The following is a 20,211-nucleotide window of genomic DNA, read 5'->3' as shown; positions in this document are numbered from 1 at the left end:
TCTGTCCAACGAGGTTCTTCTCACAGCCTTCCCCTTCCTGTTGTAGGAACCTCTACTCGCTGAGTCATTGGCAGGAAATGTGCACATGGTCTTTGATACCCCCAAGGTCCCTGGCTTCCAGACAGTCCTGTTGACTGTTCATGCTTCCCCTTTGGTGTCTCCCTCATTCGCTTCCTACTATGAAACACACTGCAGAATCCCTGCTCGGGGTTTCATCTCTTGCCTGAAATGCTGCTGCTGTCCCAGGCTTCGGTCTCTTCAATCACATATTCTAGACATTATTTACAGATCATCCATCTTGAATCACATCTCTAATCATATTTTCCTCAAAAGTTTTTAATGAATGAAACAAACTATTTGACTTGCATAAAGGACCTCCTGTCCTCTCCTCAGTCTAGCTTCTGCGCCTGCAAGTCCACACCCCTTCACACCCACTGCATTTGCTGAGGTTTTGCTCATGCTGGTTCTTCAACCTTGCCAGTTCTTCCTCACCCTTCTCAATGTGCAAAATCATTCTCATAATTTGAGAACCAGTTCAAGTATGACAATACCTTTCATGAATATTTTTTCTGATTCCTATTAGTCATATATGATCTCTGCAGTTTATGGATATCCACTGCACCTTGTATTATTTCTACCCTACTTATTACATTTTTTTTATCATTTCATTTTTAATACTGGATAATTTCCAAAGAATTTTCTTGTTTTTTTTTTTTCCCCTTTTTATCTTTGACCCCCTTCAACCTTTTCTCCCACCTCCTGCCCCCTTCCTCTGGCAACCAGCAATCTGTTCTTTGTATCCATGAGTTTGGTTTGTTTTAGTTTGTCTTGTTTTAGATTCCACATAAAAGAGAAATCTTATGGTATTCATCTTTCTCTGTCTGACTTATTTCACTCAGCATGATGCCTTTGAGGTCCGTCTATGTTGTTGCAAATGGCAAGGTTTCTTTATATAACAATGTCTTTATCCATTCATCCATCAATGGACACAGGTTGTTTCTGTATCTTTGCTATTGTAAATAATGCATATAATTACATTTTATCTTTCCCATAACTGTAAAAAAATTCATGTTACTTTTTTCATCTCCATTAATAAACTGTAAACTTGAAAGCCAAGACTATGGAATTGTATGCTTGTTGTGATACCTGACTAGTACAGGTTTGTTTTTTTGTTCCCTAGCACACATATCTGATCATTCCATTCTCCTGCTTTGTCTATGAGACAAAGTTCAAACTCATCCACATGTAATGTATGGCCTTCCTGAAACTTCTCCCCTGTGCTTCTCCCACTGTTCCTCACTCTAAGTACACATCAAGTGGAATCACTTAGAGCCCTGCAAACACACTATCTATGTCTATGTCTCTGTGCCTTCATCTTTGCTATTTCTATACCATTTTCTCTCCCACACCTCTACTGAGTAAACCTTTAATTCTTCATCCAGATTCACCTTGAGTATTATCTACTATGTGAAATCACCCCTAACCCCAAAATTGGAAATTATCACTCCTTCTAGGATCCTCCACACTTATCCAGAGATATCTCCAACTCTGATGCTATTATTACATTATAGTCAGTCACACATTGGACTGTGCCAACTGATTGCCATCTTGAGGTTAAGGAAATCAATGTCTCATAGCCATTTTTGTGTTGCCTGGTATCAGGTAAGGGGCTTGTCATTTGGTGGACATCCAGTACTTCTTAACAGACCTTTTATAAATAAATGAGCAAATGAAAAACTGAACAAAGAAAGGAAACTATCTAAATAAACATTAAATGAACTCAGATTGACTTGGTTTAAATATATCAAAAAGTAAAATTCTTGTCTATGGTCCATATTCTTATAATTGTAATTTTCAACAACTTATAGAGAAGGAACCAATCCTACAAGCTTATTCATTCATTCTTCACATATTCTAGTATAGGTAGGCACTTAAAAAAATCAACTTCAGGTCTGGTTACTAATCTCTGAAATCCAAGGATCACTATTATGTATTGTTCTCACTGAGATAATAAGTGATATATGTATCCTAATATAATAAATTTGCGTGTTCCTACAACAAATAATACCATGAATTCAACTTTGTTATTGATGAACACTTATTTCTAATTAGGGTAAATATTGGATTATCCATTAACTAGTCACCCTGCTTATTTAACTTATATGCAGAGTACATCATGAGAAACACTGGACTGGAAGAAACACAAGCTGAAATCAAGATTGCCAGGAGAAATATCAATAACCTCAGATATGCAGAGGACACCACCCTTATGGCAGAAAGTGAAGAGGAACTAAAGAGCCTCTTGATGAAAGTGAAAGAGAAGAGTGAAAAAGTTGGCTTAAAGCTCAACATTCAGAAAACGAAGATCATGGCATCTGGTCCCATCACTTCATGGCAAATATATGTGAAAACAGTGGAAACAGTGTCAGACTTTATTTTTTTGGGCTCCAAAATCTCTGCAGATGGTGATTGCAGCCATGAAATTAAAAGACGCTTACTCCTTGGAAGGAAAGTTATGACCAACCTAGACAGCATATTCAAAAGCAGAGACGTTACTTTGCCGACTAAGGTCCATCTAGTCAAGGCTATGGTTTTCCAGTAGTCATGTATGGATGTGAGAGTTGGACTGTGAAGAAGGCTGAGCACCGAAGAATTGATGCTTTTGAACTGTGGTGTTGGAGAAGACTCTTGAGAGTCCCTTGGACTGCAAGGAGATCCAACCAGCCCATTCTAAAGGAGATCAACCCGGGGATTTCTTTGGAAGGAATGATGCTAAAGCTGAAATTCCAGTACTTTGGCCACCTCATGCGAAGAGTTGACTCACTGGAGAAGACTTTGATGCTGGGAGGGATTGAGGGCAGGAGGAGAAGGGGACGACCAAGGATGAGATGGTTGGATGGCATCACTGACTCGATGGATGTGACTCTGAGGGAACTCCGGGAGTTGGTCATGGACAGGGAGGCCTGGCGTGCTATGATTCATGGGGTTGCAAAGAGTCGGACATGACTGAGTGACTGAACTGAACTGAACTGAAGTTCAATTTTATTAATTTGTGCTTCCATATTTCCAAAATCTCTAGTTGCTACCTTAATGAATTAAAGTTTTCTGAGAAAAAGATGACTTAGGGGTAATTTGAAGACAATTGGGTTTTCTTTTATCACAAAAAAGCCACTATTTGGGCTGCTATAGACAGAATGACATACTACTATTTGAGGTTTATTGAATACATATCCTTAAGCTCCTTAATTAATAAATCACAAAACATATTTTAATCAAAGAACTTATTTCCCTCTGGCAGATTTTATATTTAAATTTTATGTGACAATACACGATACAGAAAACACCAAATTTGACAACTAAAGAAAGTTGTATAAGAAAGCACTCTGGACACAGAAATAACATAAATAAAGGGTTCTGGTCTCTGCTTCTCATACCACCAATACTAGCTAACCAAGGAAAATACATTCTGAGTGTGACCCCCTAGTCTATAAAATGAGGAAGTTGAACTCTGCCATACAATGCCCTTTGTGGTTCTAAAACAGTCTATACTTTGAATTTTAAGGGTCATATTCATAGATATTTGAACAGGCTCTTCTCCTGAGGGGAAAGAGGAACTCTCTCATAATAATTCTGGTGCTATAACCATAAAACCATCTGAAGTATCATTATTTCTTGCCATCTATACTGACTCAGTGTTTACCATAGCCAGGTGGTGACTCTTGGCACCACCCAGAAAGGAGCTCTTCTCCTGGGACAGGATATCATCAAGTACCAGGGTCCAGCCCCGGTTGGATCCAGGGTATCCGAAGCGTGGACGGCAAGGCGAGAAAAATATATAGATATAGAGAGAGATAAGGAAGGAATTAGTAGTGAAGAAAAATAGAGGAAAGAAAGAGATTGATATTCCTTTGTTGACACAGAAAGTCAATAAAGCCCCAAGACAAGGGACTTGCACCGTTCACGTAGGCCGCAGGTGCCCTCCCGGTCTCCCGAGGGAGTGAAGACGCAAAGCGCCTTCCCGTTCAGGTCTTAGAAGTCCAGGCAGATAAGTGAACACAGCGGGCCCCTGTGCTCCAAGAGATCAGCCTGAAAAAGAGAATAAGAGAGAAAGAAAGAATTGACACAGGGGAACCAGGCTTTTGGTGGAATTGGTCCTGGTCTGTCTCTTTATTTTTCAAGGAAGCTTTTATACTTTAAGTTGTACATAGAGATAAATGTAAGAAGCAGAGTCACGCAGGGTCAGCTGCTCTGACCCTTATCTAAAGACAGAGTGTTCTTTGCATACCTTTGTTCTTACAAGGGTCTTACGTTTGTTTACAATATCTTCTGGTCTGAAGACCGATTAACATTTTATGGCCCCGTCTTTCTTTCTATTGATTAAGGTTAGTCAATCAGAAAACTTGTTTTCCCTTAAGATCTGCTTAGTCTTAAGATAGTGATAAAGTTACATTCTTACATAGCAAGGATACAACGATTTATAACAAAAAGGAGGAGTGCAGTGATTTATAACAAAGAGAAAATTCATTAACTCAAAAGTCTAGTACTGCTAACATCAAAACTACTATATTTTCTTTTTCTACATTCCAATTACATTGATTAACATACTCCCAGGTGCCTAAGGGTATGGAGGTCTGGTGGCTATCATTAATTCAGCAATGAAACCCTTCACCAACATGATTTTTATCTTTAGAAAAGCCCTATGCTAACTAAGACTTTCAAACTACTCTGAACTCTCTGTGCTATTTATGGTTGAGAGGTTGTGAACAATCATGTGCATAATAGCAAGAGTGTGGATAAACCTGACCACAAGCTAGTCTGCCAGCAGAGAGGTTTGACCTGAGACACTCCTTTAATATGCAGGAGACTATTAACTGGAGCTCTAAGTTAATTTTCCAGAGAAAGATGGTCAAGGATAGCCCCTGTTAATGTCAGAGGAGTGTAGTATAACAGACAGATTTTGGTTTTGGGGGTCAATGCTCGAGCAGATCCAGGGGACCCCTTGAGTCCTGATCTGCCTTGTCTGTCAGGCCTCTTCCACATGACCTTGTCATGGGTGGGGTCGGGGAGTCCCTCGAGTCCTGATCCGCCTTTGCCCATCAGGTCTCGTCCTCATGACCTTTGCCATGGGTGGGACCTTCCATGCTGGCTCCCGGCAATGAAGTAATTTTAAGAATAGAAAACAACTAGGATTGCAATTGAAAAAAAAAAAAAAGAAAGAAACCCAAAGAACCAGTGTTCTTTGGTGAGTAAAGGGGTTGATTTAGGTTCAGTCAAATCCAAGTCAAACTGCGGCAAACAGAAGGGGGAAAAGTGGAAAGAGAGACAGATTTTGTTTTCTTGGGCTCCAAAAATCACTGCAAAATGGGGACTGCAGCCATGATATTAAAGGATGCTTGCTCTTTGAAAGGAAAGCTATGGCAAATCTAGAAAGCATATCAAAAAGAAAAGACATCATTTTGCCAACAACGGTCCATATAGTCAAAGCTATGGTATTCCAGTAGTCATGTATAGATGTGAGAGCTGAACCATAAGGAAGGTTGCATGCCGAAGAATTGATGCTTTCGAATTGTGGTGCTGGAGAAGACTCTCGAGAGTCCCTTGGACAGCAAGAAGATCAAACCAGGCGGTCCTAAGATGGCGGAGGAATAGGACGGGAAGACCACTTTCTCCCTCACAAATTCCTCAAAAGAACATTTCAACGCTGAGCAAACTCCACAAAACAACTTCTGTAGGCTGGCAGAGGACATCAGGCAACCAGAAAAGCAGACCATTGTCTTCAAAAACAGGTAGGAAAAAATACAAAAGACAAAAAAGGAGACAAAGGAGGTGGGGAGGGAGCTCCGTCCCAGGAAGGGAAGCCCATCCCGGGAAGGGAATTTTAAGAAGAGAGGTTTCCAAACATCAGGAAACACTCTCCCTGCCGAGTCTGCGGCGAGCCTTGGAAACACAGAGGGCAACATAACAGGAAGGGAAAAATGAATAAATAATTAAAACCAAGAGGTTACAAGCCCAACAGTAACTCCCCCAGCGGAAAAGCAGCACAGACGCCTGCATCTGCCACTAGGAAGTGGGGGCAGGGCAGGGAAGCGCGGGAGGCGCGGGCTGCAGTGCTTTGTAAGAATCGGACAGGAACGCCCCACACGCAACCAGAATGATCTAACTTGGGCTAGCAAACCAGACTGTGGGATAGCTACCATGCAAAAAGCTCGAACATAAGAGACCGTCAGGACCGAGCACAGAACAAAGGACGGAACGGAAAAAGCCGGCTGCAGACCATCCCCCGCCGGGGACAGGCAGCCAGAGCCATAAGGGCTGGAAAGGGGCAATTGCAGACCCGGAGAGACTTCACTTACCAAACTGCAAGCAGGCTTCTTTGCTAAGACTTCTGGGGGTACTGGGCAGTCACCATCTGCCTCACAAGGGGCGCCAGCGGTCCACCCAGAAAACTGAGCAGCAGAGGCAGAAAAGGCGACAAGTTGCAGAGATCGCGAGCTCGCCAAACTCCTGAGCTACTCGGACCCAGGAAGGGCACAAAACGCAGTCCCAACCGAATCTGTGCCTCTGAAGGCTACCTGAGCGTTGAACCTGAGCAGTTAGACCAGGGAAGTGCACGCAGCCTAGAGCCGGCCTCAGACAGTTCCCGGCTGAGCATGGTAGAGCCGGAGTGGTTTGTACGCAGCGAGAAGGGACAGGTCCAGCGGGGCTGAGACACTGTGTGCACATGACAGCGCTATTTGTTTGCAGCATCCCCCCTCCCCACAGAGCGACTGAACTAGTGAGCCTAAAAAACCAGCATAAAGAAGAAGTTAAACAGAGGGAACCGCCTTGGAAGTGACCCCACACTGCCCACAACATCAGAGAAGGGCTAGCTTTATTTTTACTATTTTTAAAATCATTCCTTTTTTTTTTCTAACTTTTTTTTAATAGTTAAGTCTTCTATTTCTCCTCTAATTTTTATTTCTATAACCTATTATTACTATTCAAAAAAAAAGACTTTTTTTTTTTTAAGGCAAATACCATATATAGTCTTTGGGTGGTTATTGGTGTTTGTTTTTTTTTTAAATAATAATTCTTGTGGCTTTTTTTTCTTTCTTTTCTTTTTTTTTCTTTTTCCTTTTTCCTTCTGCTTCTTTTCTTTAATATTGTATTTTGAAAATCCAATCTCTACTCTAGATTTTTAATCTTTGCTCTTTGGGTTTTGTTGTCAATTTTGTACATTTAAAAACCTAAACTTCACTACCCAATTTTACCTGAGAGCAAGATTACTGGCTTGACCACTCCCTCCTCCTTTGGACTCTCCTTTTTCTCCACCAGGTGGCCTCTGTCACTTTTCTCCCCCATCTCTTCTCTATCCAACTGTGAATCTCTGTGTGTTCCAGATGGCGGAGAACACCTAAGGAACTGGTTACTGGCAGGATTTGTCTCTCTCCTTCTCATTCCTCTCTCTTATCCTCCTGGCCACCTCTGTCTACTTCCTCCCTCTCCTCTTCCCTGTATAACTCCGTAAATACCTCTGAGTGGTCCACACTATGGAACGCACATAAGGAAGTGACTACTGGCTAGCTTGCTCTCTCCTCTTTTGATCTCACCGCATCTCATTCCAGTCACCTCTAACTACCCCCTCCCTCTTCTCTTCTCCTTGTAACTCAGTGAACCTCTCTGAGTGTCCCTCAATGTGGAGAAACTTTTCATTTTTAACCTAGATGTTTTATCATCGGTGCTGTATAGATAGAGAAGTCTAGAGGCTACTGTAAAAATAAAACTGAAAACCAGAAGCAGGAGGCTTAAGTCCGAAGCCTGAAAACATCAGAGAATTTCTGAATTCAGGGAACATTAAGCAATAGGAGCTCATCAAATGCCTCCATACCTACACTGAAACCAAGCTCCACCCAAGGACCAACAAATTCCAGAACAAGACATACCACGCAAATTCTCCAGCAACACAGGAACACACCCCTGAGCTTCAATATACAGGCAGCTCAAAGTTACTCCAAAACCTTTGACATCTCATAACCCATTACTGGTCACTCCACTGCACTCCAGAGAGAAGAAACCCAGCTCCACCCACCAGAACTCCAACACAAGCCTCCCTAACCAGGAAACCTAGACAAGCCACTGATACAACCCCACCCACAGTGAGGAAGCTCCATAATAAAAAGAACTCCACAAATTACCAGAATATAAAAAGGCCACCCCAAATGCAGCAATATAATCAAGATGAAGAGACAGAGGAATACTCAGCAGGTAAAGGAACAGGAGAGCTGCCCACCAAACCAAACAAAAGAGGAAGAGGTAGGGAATCTACCTGAGAAAGAATTCCGAATATTGATAGTGAAAATGATCCAAAATCTTGAAATCAAAATGGAATCACAGATAAATAGCCTAGAGACAAGGATTGAGAAGATGCAAGAAAGGTTTAACAAGGACCTAGAAGAAATAAAAAAGAGTCAATATATAATGAATAACGCAATAAATGAGATCAGAAACACTCTGGAGGCAACAAACAGCAGAATAACGGAGGCAGAAGATAGGATTAGTGAAATAGAAGATAGAATGGTAGAAATAAATGAATCAGAGAGGAAACAAGAAAAATGAATTAAAAGAAATGAGGACAATCTCAGAGACCTCCAGGACAATATGAAATGCTCCAACATTCGAATTATAGGAGTCCCAGAAGAAGAAGACAAAAAGAAAGACCTTGAGAAAATCCTTGAGGAGATAATAGTTGAAAACTTCCCTAAAATGGGGAAGGAAATAATCACCCAAGTCCAAGAAACACAGAGAGTTCCAAATAGGATAAACCCAAGGCGAAACACCCCAAGACACATATTAATCAAATTAACAAAGATCAAACACAAAGAACAAATATTAAAAGCAGCAAGGGAAAAACAACAAATAACACACAAGGGGATTCCCATAAGGATAACAGCTGATCTTTCAATAGAAACTCTTCAGGCCAGGAGGGAATGGCAAGACATACTTAAAGTGATGAAAGACAATAACCTACAGCCCAGATTACTGTACCCAGCAAGGATCTCATTCAAATACGAAGGAGAAATCAAAAGCTTTACAGACAAGGAAAAGCTGAGAGAATTCAGCACCACCAAACCAGCTCTCCAACAAATTCTAAAGGATATTCTCTAGACAGGAAACACAAAAAGAGTGTATAAACCCGAACCCAAAACAATAAAGTAAATGGTAACAGGATCATACTTATCAATAATTACCTTAAACGTAAATGGGTTGAACGCCTCAACCAAAAGATAAAGACTGGCTGAATGGATACAAAAACAAGACCCCTCTATATGCTGCTTACAAGAGACCCACCTCAAAACAAGGGACACATACAGACTGAAAGTGAAGGGCTGGAAAAAGATATACCATGCAAATAGAGACCAAAAGAAAGCAGGAGTGGCAATACTCATATCCGATAAAATAGACTTTAAAACAAAGGCTGTGAAAAGAGACAAAGAAGGCCACTACATAATGATCAAAGGATCAATCCAAGAAGAAGATATAACAATTATAAATATATATGCACCCAATATAGGAGCACCGCAATATGTAAGACAAATGCTAACAAGTATGAAAGGGGAAATCAACAATAACACAATAATAGTGGAAGACTTTAATACCTCACTCACACCTATGAACAGATCAACTAAACAGAAAATCAACAAAGAAATGCAAACTTTAAATGATACAATAGACCAGTTAGACCTAATTGATATCTATAGGACATTTCACCCCAAAACAATGAATTTCACCTTTTTCTCAAGTGCTCATGGAACATTTTCCAGGATAGATCACATCCTGGGCCATAAATCTAAACTTGATAAATTCAAAAAAATCGAAATCATTCCAAGCATCTTTTCTGACCATAATGCATTAAGATTAGATCTCAATTACAGGAGAAAAACTATTAAAAATTCCAACATATGGAGATTGAACAACACACTTCTGAATAACCAACAAATCACAGAAGAAATCAAAAAAGAAATCAAAATATGCATAGAAACTAATGAAAATGAAAACACAACAACCCAAAACCTGTGGGACACTATAAAAGCAGTGCTAAGAGGAAAGTTCATAGCAATACAGGCATACCTCAAGAAACAAGAAAAAAGTCAAATAAATAACCTAACTCTAGGCCTAAAGCAACTAGAAAAGGAAGAATTGGAGAACCCCAGAGTTAGTAGAAGGAAAGAAATCTTAAAAATTAGGGCAGAAATAAATGCAAAAGAAACAAAAGAGACCATAGCAAAAATCAACAAAGCCAAAAGCTGGTTCTTTGAAAGGATAAATAAAATTGACAAACCATTAGCCAGATTCATCAAGAAGCAAAGAGAGAAAAATCAAATCAATAAAATTATAAATGAAAATGGAGAGATCACAACAGACAACACAGAAATACAAAGGATCATAAGAGACTACTATCAGCAGTTGTATGCCAATAAAATGGACAACGTGGAAGAAATGGACAAATTCTTAGAAAAGTACAATTTTCCAAAACTGAACCAGGAAGAAATAGAAAATCTTAACAGACCCATCACAAGCACGGAAATTAAAACTGTAATCAGAAATCTTCCAGCAAACAAAAGCCCAGGTCCAGACAGCTTCACAGCTGAATTCTACCAAAAATTTCGAGAAGAGCTAACACCTATCCTACTCAAACTCTTCCAGAAAATTGCAGAGGAAGGGAAACTTCCAAACTCATTCTATGAGGCCACCATCACCCTAATACCAAAACCTGACAAAGATACTACAAAAAAAGAAAACTACAGGCCAATATCACTGATGAACATAGATGCAAAAATCCTCAACAAAATTCTAGCAATCAGAATCCAACAACACATTAAAAAGATCATACACCATGACCAAGTGGGCTTTATCCCAGGGATGCAAGGATTCTTCAATATCCGCAAATCAATCAATGTAATTCACCACATTAACAAATTGAAAAATAAAAACCATATGACTATCTCAATAGATGCAGAGAAGGCCTTTGACAAAATTCAACACCCAATTATGATAAAAACTCTCCAGAAAGCAGGAATAGAAGGAACATACCTCAACATAATAAAAGCTATATATGACAAACCCACAGCAAACATTATCCTCAATGGTGAAAAATTGAAAGCATTTCCCCTAAAGTCAGGAACAGGACAAGGGTGCCCACTTTCACCGCTACTATTCAACATAGTTTTGGAAGTTTTGGCCACAGCAATCAGAGCAGAAAAAGAAATAAAAGGAATCCAAATTGGAAAAGAAGAAGTAAAACTTTCACTGTTTGCAGATGACGTGATCCTCTACATAGAAAACCCTCAAGACTCCACCAGAAAATTACTAGAGCTAATCAATGAATATAGTAAAGTTTCAGGATATAAAATCAACACACAGAAATCCCTTGCATTCCTATACACGAATAATGAGAAAGTAGAAAAAGAAATTAAGGAAACAATTCCATTCACCATTGCAACGAAAAGAATAAAATACTTAGGAATATATCTACCTAAAGAAACTAAAGACCTATATATAGAAAACTACAAAACACTGATGAAAGAAATCAAAGAGGACACTAATAGATGGAGAAATATACCATGTTCATGGATCGGAAGAATCAATATAGTGAAAATGAGTATACTACCCAAAGCAATTTACAAATTCAATGCAATCCCTATTAAGCTACCAGCCATATTTTTCACAGAACTAGAACAAATAATTTCAAGATTTGTATGGAAATACAAAAAACCTCGAATAGCCAATAGCCAAAGCAATCTTGAGAAAGAAGAATGGAACTGGAGGAATCAACTTGCCTGACTTCAGGCTCTACTACAAAGCCACAGTCATCAAGACAGAATGGTACTGGCACAAAGACAGACATATAGATCAAAGGAACAAAATAGAAAGCCCAGAGATAAATCCACACACATATGGTCACCTTATCTTTGACAAAGGAGGCAAGAATATACAATGGAATAAAGACAATCTCTTTAACAAGTGGTGCTGGGAAAACTGGTCAACCACTTGTAAAAGAATGAAACTAGATCACCTTCTAACACTGCACACAAAAATAAACTCAAAATTGATTCAAGATCTAAATGTAAGACCAGAAACTATAAAACGCCTAGAGGAGAATATAGGCAAAACACTCTCCGACATAAATCACAGCAGGATCCTCTATGACCCACCTCCCAGAATATTGGAAATAAAAGCAAAAATAAACAAATGGGATCTAATTAAAATTAAAAGCTTCTGCACAACAAAGGAAACTATAAGCAAGGTGAAAAAACAGCCTTCAGAATGGGAGAAAATAATAGCAAATGAAGCAACTGACAAACAACTAATCTCAAAAATATACAAGCAACTTATGCAGCTCAACTCCAGAAAAATAAACGACCCAATCAAAAAATAGGCCAAAGAACTAAATAGACATTTCTCCAAAGAAGACATATGGATGGCTAACAAACACATGAAAAGATGCTCAACATCACTCATTATTAGAGAAATGCAAATCAAAACCACAATGAGGTACCACTTCACACCAGTCAGAATGTCTGTGATCCAAAAATCTGCAAGCAATAAATGCTGGAGAGGGTGTGGAGAAAGGGAACCCTCCTACACTGTTGGTGGGAATGCAAACTAGTACAGCCACTTTGGAGAACAGTGTGGAGATTCCTTTAAAAATTGCAAATAGAACTACCTTATGACCCAGCAATCCCACTGCTGGGCATACACACCGAGGAAACCAGAATTGAAAGAGACACATGTACCCCGATGTTCATCGCAGCACTGTTTATAATAGCCAGGACATGGAAACAACCTAGATGTTCATCAGCAGATGAATGGATAAGAAAGCTGTGGTACATATACACAATGGAGTATTACTCAGCCATTAAAAAGAATACATTTGAATCAGTTTTGATGAGATGGATGAAACTGGAGCCGATTATACAGAGTAAAGTAAGCCAGAAAGAAAAACACCAATACAGTATACTAACACATATATATGGAATTTAGAAAGATGGCAATGACGACCCTGTATGCAAGACAGCAAAAAAGACACAGATGTGTATAACGGACTTTTGGACTCAGAGGGAGAGGGAGAGGGTGGGATGATTTGGGAGAATGGCATTGTAACATGTATACTATCATGTAAGAATCGAATTACCAGTCTATGTCCGACGCAGGATACAGCATGCTTGGGGCTGGTGCACGGTGATGACCCAGAGAGATGTTATGGGGAGGGAGGTGGGGGGGGGTTCATGTTTGGGAACACATGTACACCCGTGGTGGATTCATGTCAATGTATGGCAAAACCAATACAGTATTGTAAAGTAAAATAAAGTAAAAATAAAATTTTTTAATAAATACATAAAATGAAAAAAAAAAGATCAAACCAATCAGTACTAAAGGAAATCAACCCTCAATATTCATTGGAAGGACCAATGATGAAGCTGAAACTCCAGTACCACCTGATGCAAAGAGCCAACTCATTGGAAAAGACCCTGATGCTGGGAAACATTGAAGGCAGGAAGAGAAGGGAGGAACAGAGAACGAGATGGGAAGAAGGCATCATCGACTCAACAGACATGAACTTGAGCAAACTCCAGGAGACAGTGGAGGACACAGGAGCCTGGAGTACTGCAGTGCATGGGGTTGCAAAGAGTCGGACATAAATGAACAACTGAACAACAACAAAAATCTGAGACCTTGCAGTGAGACCTCGAGGAAAATGAGTATCACTTTTATTTTAAAGAAACCCATAAACTGGGACCAGCTTCTTTCCCCCACTGTGGAAGGGAGTAACAAGGAAGCAATGATAAGGAGCTGCTTTGCATTAAAGATGAAGCCCCAACCTTGGGCTAGGAGGCTCTTCAGAAAGGATAGGACCAGTTGACAGAAGTTGAACAGTTCAACTTAAGGAGTAATTTCCTAATAAGTTCAGTTCAGTTCAGTTGCTCAGTCATGTCCTACTCTTTGAGACCCCATGGACCACAGCATGCCAGGCCTCCCTGTATATCAACAACTCCTGAAGCTTGCTCAAACTCATGTTCATTGAATCACTAATGCCATCCAACCTCTGCTGTCCCCTTCTCTTCCTGTCTCCAATCCTTCCCAGCATCAAGGTCTTTTCCAATGAGTCAGTTCTTTGCAACAGGTGGCCGAAGCATTGGAGTTTCAGCTTCAGCATCAGTCCTTCCAATGAATATTCAGGACTGATTTCTTTTAGGATGGACTGGTTGGATTGCCCAGAGAAGGCAATGGCACCCCACTCCAGTATTCTTGCTTGGAAAATCCCATGGATGGAGGAGCCTGGTGGGCTGCAGTCCATGGGATCACGAAGTCGGACACGACTGAACAACTTCACTTTCACTTTTCACTCTCATGCACTGGAGAAGGAAATGGCAACCCACTCCGGTGTTCTTGCCTGGAGAATCCCAGGGACAGAAGAGCCTGGTAGGCTGCCATATCTGGGGTTGCACAGAGTCTGACATGACTGAAGCAACTTAGCAGCAGTAGTAGCAGCAGGTTGGATTGCCTCACTGTCCGAGGGACTCTCAAGAGTCTTCTCCAGCACCACAGTTCAAAAGCATCAATTTTTCAGTTCTCAGCTTTCTTTATCGTCCAACTCTCACATCCGTACATGACTACTGGAAAAACCACAGCTTTGACTAGACAGACATTTGTTGGCAAAGTAATGTCTCTGTTTTTTTAATATGTTGTCTAAGTTGGTCATAGCTTTTCTTCCAAGGAGCAAGGGTCTTTCAATTTCATGGCTGCAGTCACCATCTTCATGTCCTCAAATTGGAATCTATTAATTACTTCAATAACACATTTGAGAACATTGTTATAAGGAAAACTCTTACTGGAAACAGGATATTAAGTTCAGTTCAGTTGCTCAGTCGTGTCTGTTCAGTTCAGTTGCTCAGTCGTGTCTGACTTGTTGTGACCCCATGAATCGCAGCACGCCAGGCCTCCCTGTCCCATCACCAACTCCCGGAGTTCACTCAAACTCACGTCCATCAAGTCAGTGATGCCATCCAGCCATCTCATCCTCTGTTGTCCCCTTCTCCTCCTGCCCCCAATCCCTCCCAGCATCAGTCTTTTCCAATGAGTCGACTCTTTGCATGAGGTGGCCAAAGTACTGGAGTTTCAGCTTTAGCATCATTCCCTCCAAAGAAATCCCAGGGTTGATCTCCTTCAGAATGGACTGGTTGGATCTCCTTGCCGTCCAAGGGACTCTCAAGAGTCTTCAGCACCACAGTTCAAAAGCATCAATTCTTCGGCGCTCAGCTTTCTTCACAGTCCAACTCTCACATCCATACATAACCACTGGAAAAACCATAGCCTTGACTAGACAGACCTTTGTTGGCAAAGTAACGTCTCTGCTTTTCAATATGCTATCTAGGTTGGTCATAACTTTTCTTCCAAGGAGTAAGCGTCTTTTAATTTCATGGCTGCAGTCACTATCTGCAGTGATTTTGGAGCCCAAAAAGATAAAGTCTGACACTGTTTCTACTGTTTCCCATCTATTTCCCATGAAGTGATGGGACCAGATGCCATGATCTTCGTTTTCTGAATGTTAGGGATTTAAATATTGAATCTGCCCTCGAAGGGAGTACAGTCTGGTTGAAGTCATACAACATATACATAAAGAACTCTAAAACCAAACAGAAGGTAAAATTTATGAACAGAGCAGAAAGGTAATAAATCCAGTGGTGGTGGCACTGTTCAAGGAGAGGCTGCCTGACTATTTGGGGGTGACGTAAGAGAGATTTATACATCTGGTAGGAAGTTAACTACATGACCTTCAAGGTCCTTTCCAACAAATGCTTTGTGGTTTTATTAAAACTATCACTACAATAAGGAATTTAAAAAAAAAAACAGGATTGTCTGATTTTCTGTCTCACTCACAGCTAGTTAGATATTTTCTTCTTGCATAAATGTAAGAAATAATTTTTCCAACACAAGCTCTTAAAACAAATGTTCTTAACTAATTTACTTAAAACACGTCTGAGAATTCAATCAGTTTTAAAAAATCGATAGAGCATATTTAAAACTATTTCTAAAAAGGCAGGTACCAACATACTTTCCAATATAATCATGATGGATTTTTTAACAGAAAACTTAATTATTTTATATAATACAAACCAGAGAAATGAGACTAATATAATACACTTACATACATCTATAATTTCCATTCACTCTTCATACTATTTTAGCTTTAAGATTAATTGTTCAGAATCTTATTTCACAGTCACTCAACTTTGACTGACTCCAGTATTGACAGTCTTGGTACAAGTTATAAAATCTTATGTGGTGTGATTATATAATTAAAATACTTTGTCTCATATTAATTAATGGGTGCATGTCAGAGAATGCTGATTCTCTCTGAGAAGAACGTAAACCCATATTAATTAATTTATTGAGGAAAAGCCTACCAGGGCCATTACCCACGTGGCCTGTGCCTTATTTAGTGAAGTTCTGGCAGCTGCAGGCTGTGGTTGGAAGCCCTGCAGGCTCAGCCTACAATCTTCTTTAATGTGACTTCAGTGTAACAGTAAATCCATAGGTACATTTTTCAAAATGTAAAGTCACTGGATTAGATTAAAATAAAGCAAAAAAAAAAAAGGCATTAATGTAAGTATCTTTTCCTGGAACTTCTCACTAGCAACTTTGATTAGCATTTTAATCAGTTCCCAAATTTCTCCAAAAGTTTTCACCAATGCCTAAGCTCATCTATTTTACATGGGTTTTTGAAGATTACTTTTATTTCTAAATTATTGTGGTAGGGGAGCCTTCACTGTTGTTCCTAACTAGTCATACATATTATAAATTCAGTTGAATGGTTGTGGGCATGGTCTAACCATTTTTAGAACACTCGGTTATAAATAAGTAGCAGGTCCATTGTTCATAAGGGTATTAAGGCTCTAGAAACTGATTTAACCACCCAAACTGCCAAGAGGCTACTATGTAAACTAAAAAGAAAATTTATTAATGTGGAAGAGAAAAAATTACTTTTAAGGAGAAAAGATATCCTGGTGTCTGATAATTATGGTCTCTCCCTTAGGCCACATCAATAATGCTCCTGTTGCTTGATGAGCATAGCATCTGATCAAGGATAGCTAGTTGGATGATATTTATGGCCACTGTTATCCACCTAGGAAAAGACTGGTGCATCTATCTCCACAGTAACAATATCCTTGAGGCCACTGGTCATGTATATTTTTCCCCTAGACAGTGCTGGAGACACTCTGACAAATTCTTGCTTTCTGAATCTCTGTTTATAGACATCATACAGGTCATTTTTTCAAATATAGTCTTTCATCAAAGGATGATTACACACCATATAGAGGCTTAGGTCAAGGCAGGGCTTAGTCATTCAAATGCCTACAAGGGCCAGTCAGTTATAGAAATAAGTGAAGCAGATGAGAGGTGAGAAAAGTCAAGTGTCAGAAAAACAACCAAATTTCCTTTATACTGCCTGAATTCAGTATAAATGGGTTATGTATGGGATTTTTAGAAACATATAATATTTTAAAATAAAATTGAAAAAATAAAAGTATTTCATTACTTACATCTTTTTGCACAATTTATTGTTTCTTCAATTGTTGCTGAACCTAGTATGTCACCATCAGACAACGTAAACCTAAACCACAAATCCTTCAACTGGGTGCAGTAGTGTAATTTACTCAATTTCATATGCAAAGTGGAATTTACAGACATCAGTGCTACTATGTACAGACTCTATATGAAGGTTACTTTTGGTCTAGTGTGATGCCATTCTAACATCAGTACTTAATTTTCAGTCACTTATTGTTTTGCAAGTGAACAACTTCAATTTGTAGTTCTCTTTTCATATCAATAAAAAATTATAAAGGTAGACTTTCTAATGTTTCAATGTTAGTTTATTTTCATAAACTTTAAAATCAGATTCTTTTTGGAGTTTCAAGTCTATAGCTTTTGTAATGTGGCTTAAGACACGACTTTCATTTCAGGAAAATGATTTCAGTGTAGGGTAATAGGTGAGGTTATTCCCTGCCAAATTAGTTTCTTAAAGGTATAATTTCATTTCAAGAGAGATAACTGAATTGTACATTTGTGTAGTGTTTGTGAAAGACTTTGCAGAGAACAATTCAAAGTTGATAGGTTCTAACAACAACTCAAAGGCCAAGACTGAAGTCCAATTTTTACTGTTAAATATTGAGTAAGGATTTTTCTCTTCAATAACATAACAGTGTCTAAAAATATCTTTCAATACTCAGTCACATAAATCCATGTGCTACAACAAGCCATCACAGCATACATCTGATTCATAAACAGAAGGCCTAGAGTACCTGGATTTCATGCTGTGGGATTTTATCCAGTTTACACTGTTAAATTACTTGTACATTCAGGTATATTGCATTTAAAATTTTTTAGCACAAAGCCATTCCTGGAAAATGATATCATCAGGAGACTTAAATTCTATGTCTTTTGGAAAATGTTACCTTCTCAAGTTTAAGTTTTCACAGTAACCATGTCCATTTCAGAAGTTGAATCACATTTACTCATCTTGAGCAATTATATTACATTTTTTGAATTTTTTTACAGATAAAGAGAAGTCATTTGCTAAATTCTAGTCAGAGCCTCCTTATCTTCTGGCACAAAAAATTTTTGTCAATATCACCAACTTAATATAGCTGACTATGTGATGTCATTTATATCTGTGCTCTCATCACCCATTCTATTTTTATGGAATAGAATATGCTACAGCCAATTTAATATATTTCAAAAAAACTTTTCTAGAAGTGCTAAGACATGACTTCAGTTTGTTGGTTAATAGTATTTCCAGTAAGACTTAAATTTACAAATGCTTGCCTCCATGTAGAACACATAATATATATTATTTTATAAAATTGTCCACTTCATCAGAAAAAGATCTTATCTTCCATTGTGCCTGAATCAAGCATCCTTATCCTACTTTCAGTGGAGATAGGGTATTGTTGTGATTGTTCAGTTGCTGAGTCATGTCAGACTCTTTGCAACCCCATGGACTGTAGCATGCCAGGCTCCTCTGTCCTTCACTGTTTCCCGGGAAATAGGGTATAGAGAAACTCTTTTCTTTCACAGGAGAAACAAGTGCAAGTGGAAACTAAAATCAGCTCCAGTGTTAGAGATACAATAAGGAATCACAGTGATTGTGGTTAAGGAAAGAGCAAATGTTCCATCTAAGGGAATAAATGTTGCTGCTCTATATAAAAAGACGTGGCTGATAATTTTGATGCAGAAATCCAAATCTAGTATTGCCAAAACCAACTTGTGAAAAGAGAACCTGAAAATGACTGGCTCAATTAAACAACAACAAAAACAACAACAAAGCACTCCAAGTCAACAGGCTGGACAAAATAGTTCAGTAGCCAAAACAGTCCAGTATGCAACCTCTGTATTAAACTGTTAGATATTTTCATAAATTTTTACTTTTTTGAGACTACATTGACTACCATGATTGGAGGGCTATATATTCTCCAACATTTCAAACATTTGCAAAAAATTTTATAGATATGAGTTTATAGTGTGAATCTTTTATTTTTGTTATCTCAATTCTACTGGTGGGAATGTCCCTATGAGGTGGATATACTGCATCTACCATCATAGAGATATTACGTGCTGCAGGCCAGCCACAGTTCTGAGATTTATGGATGGGCATGTGACCCATGTGGCAAGAATACACAGAAGAACTGTACAAAAAAGATCTTCATGACCCAGAAAAACACAATGGCATGATCACTCACCTAGAGCCAGACATCCTGGAATGGGAAGTCAAGAGGGCCTTAGGAAACATCACTACAAACAAAGTTAGTGGAGGTGATGGAATTCCAGTGGAGCTATTTCAAATCCTAAAAGGTGATTCTGTGAAAGTGTTGCACTCAATATGCCAGCAAATTTGGAAAACTCAGCAGTGGCCACAGGACTGGAAATGGTCAGTTTTCATTCCAATCTCAAAGAAAGGCAATGCCAAAGAATGACCGGTGTAGCTCAGTTGGTGAAGAATCTGCCTGCAACACAGGAGACCCAGGTTCGACCCCTGGGTTGTGAAGATCCCCTGGAGAAGAAAATGGCAACCCACTCCAGTATTCTTGCCTGGAGAATCCCATAGACAGAGGAGCCTGGCAGACTACAGTCCATGAGGTCACAAGAGCTGGACACGACTTAGCAACTAAACTA

The 20,211-nt window shown here is 39.3% G+C and overlaps 1 protein-coding gene across 1 annotated transcript in view; it reads right to left on the bottom strand.

Moving 5' to 3' along the window:
- Positions 1-3,025: 3,025 nt before the first annotated feature.
- The window catches only part of CCDC172 (coiled-coil domain containing 172), a 104,902-nt gene continuing 87,716 nt past the window's right edge, over positions 3,026-20,211 (bottom strand). The window contains exon 11 of the mRNA XM_027960411.3: positions 3,026-4,086. The gene's annotated coding sequence lies outside the window, so the exon portion shown is untranslated. The remainder of the gene's footprint in view (positions 4,087-20,211) is intronic.

The sequence above is a fragment of the Ovis aries genome, chromosome 22 (assembly GCF_016772045.2).
Source record: "Ovis aries strain OAR_USU_Benz2616 breed Rambouillet chromosome 22, ARS-UI_Ramb_v3.0, whole genome shotgun sequence".
Lineage (NCBI taxonomy): Eukaryota > Metazoa > Chordata > Mammalia > Artiodactyla > Bovidae > Ovis > Ovis aries.
Note: the sequence above shows the minus strand (reverse complement) of the source record. Positions and strands in the feature narration are given on the sequence as shown.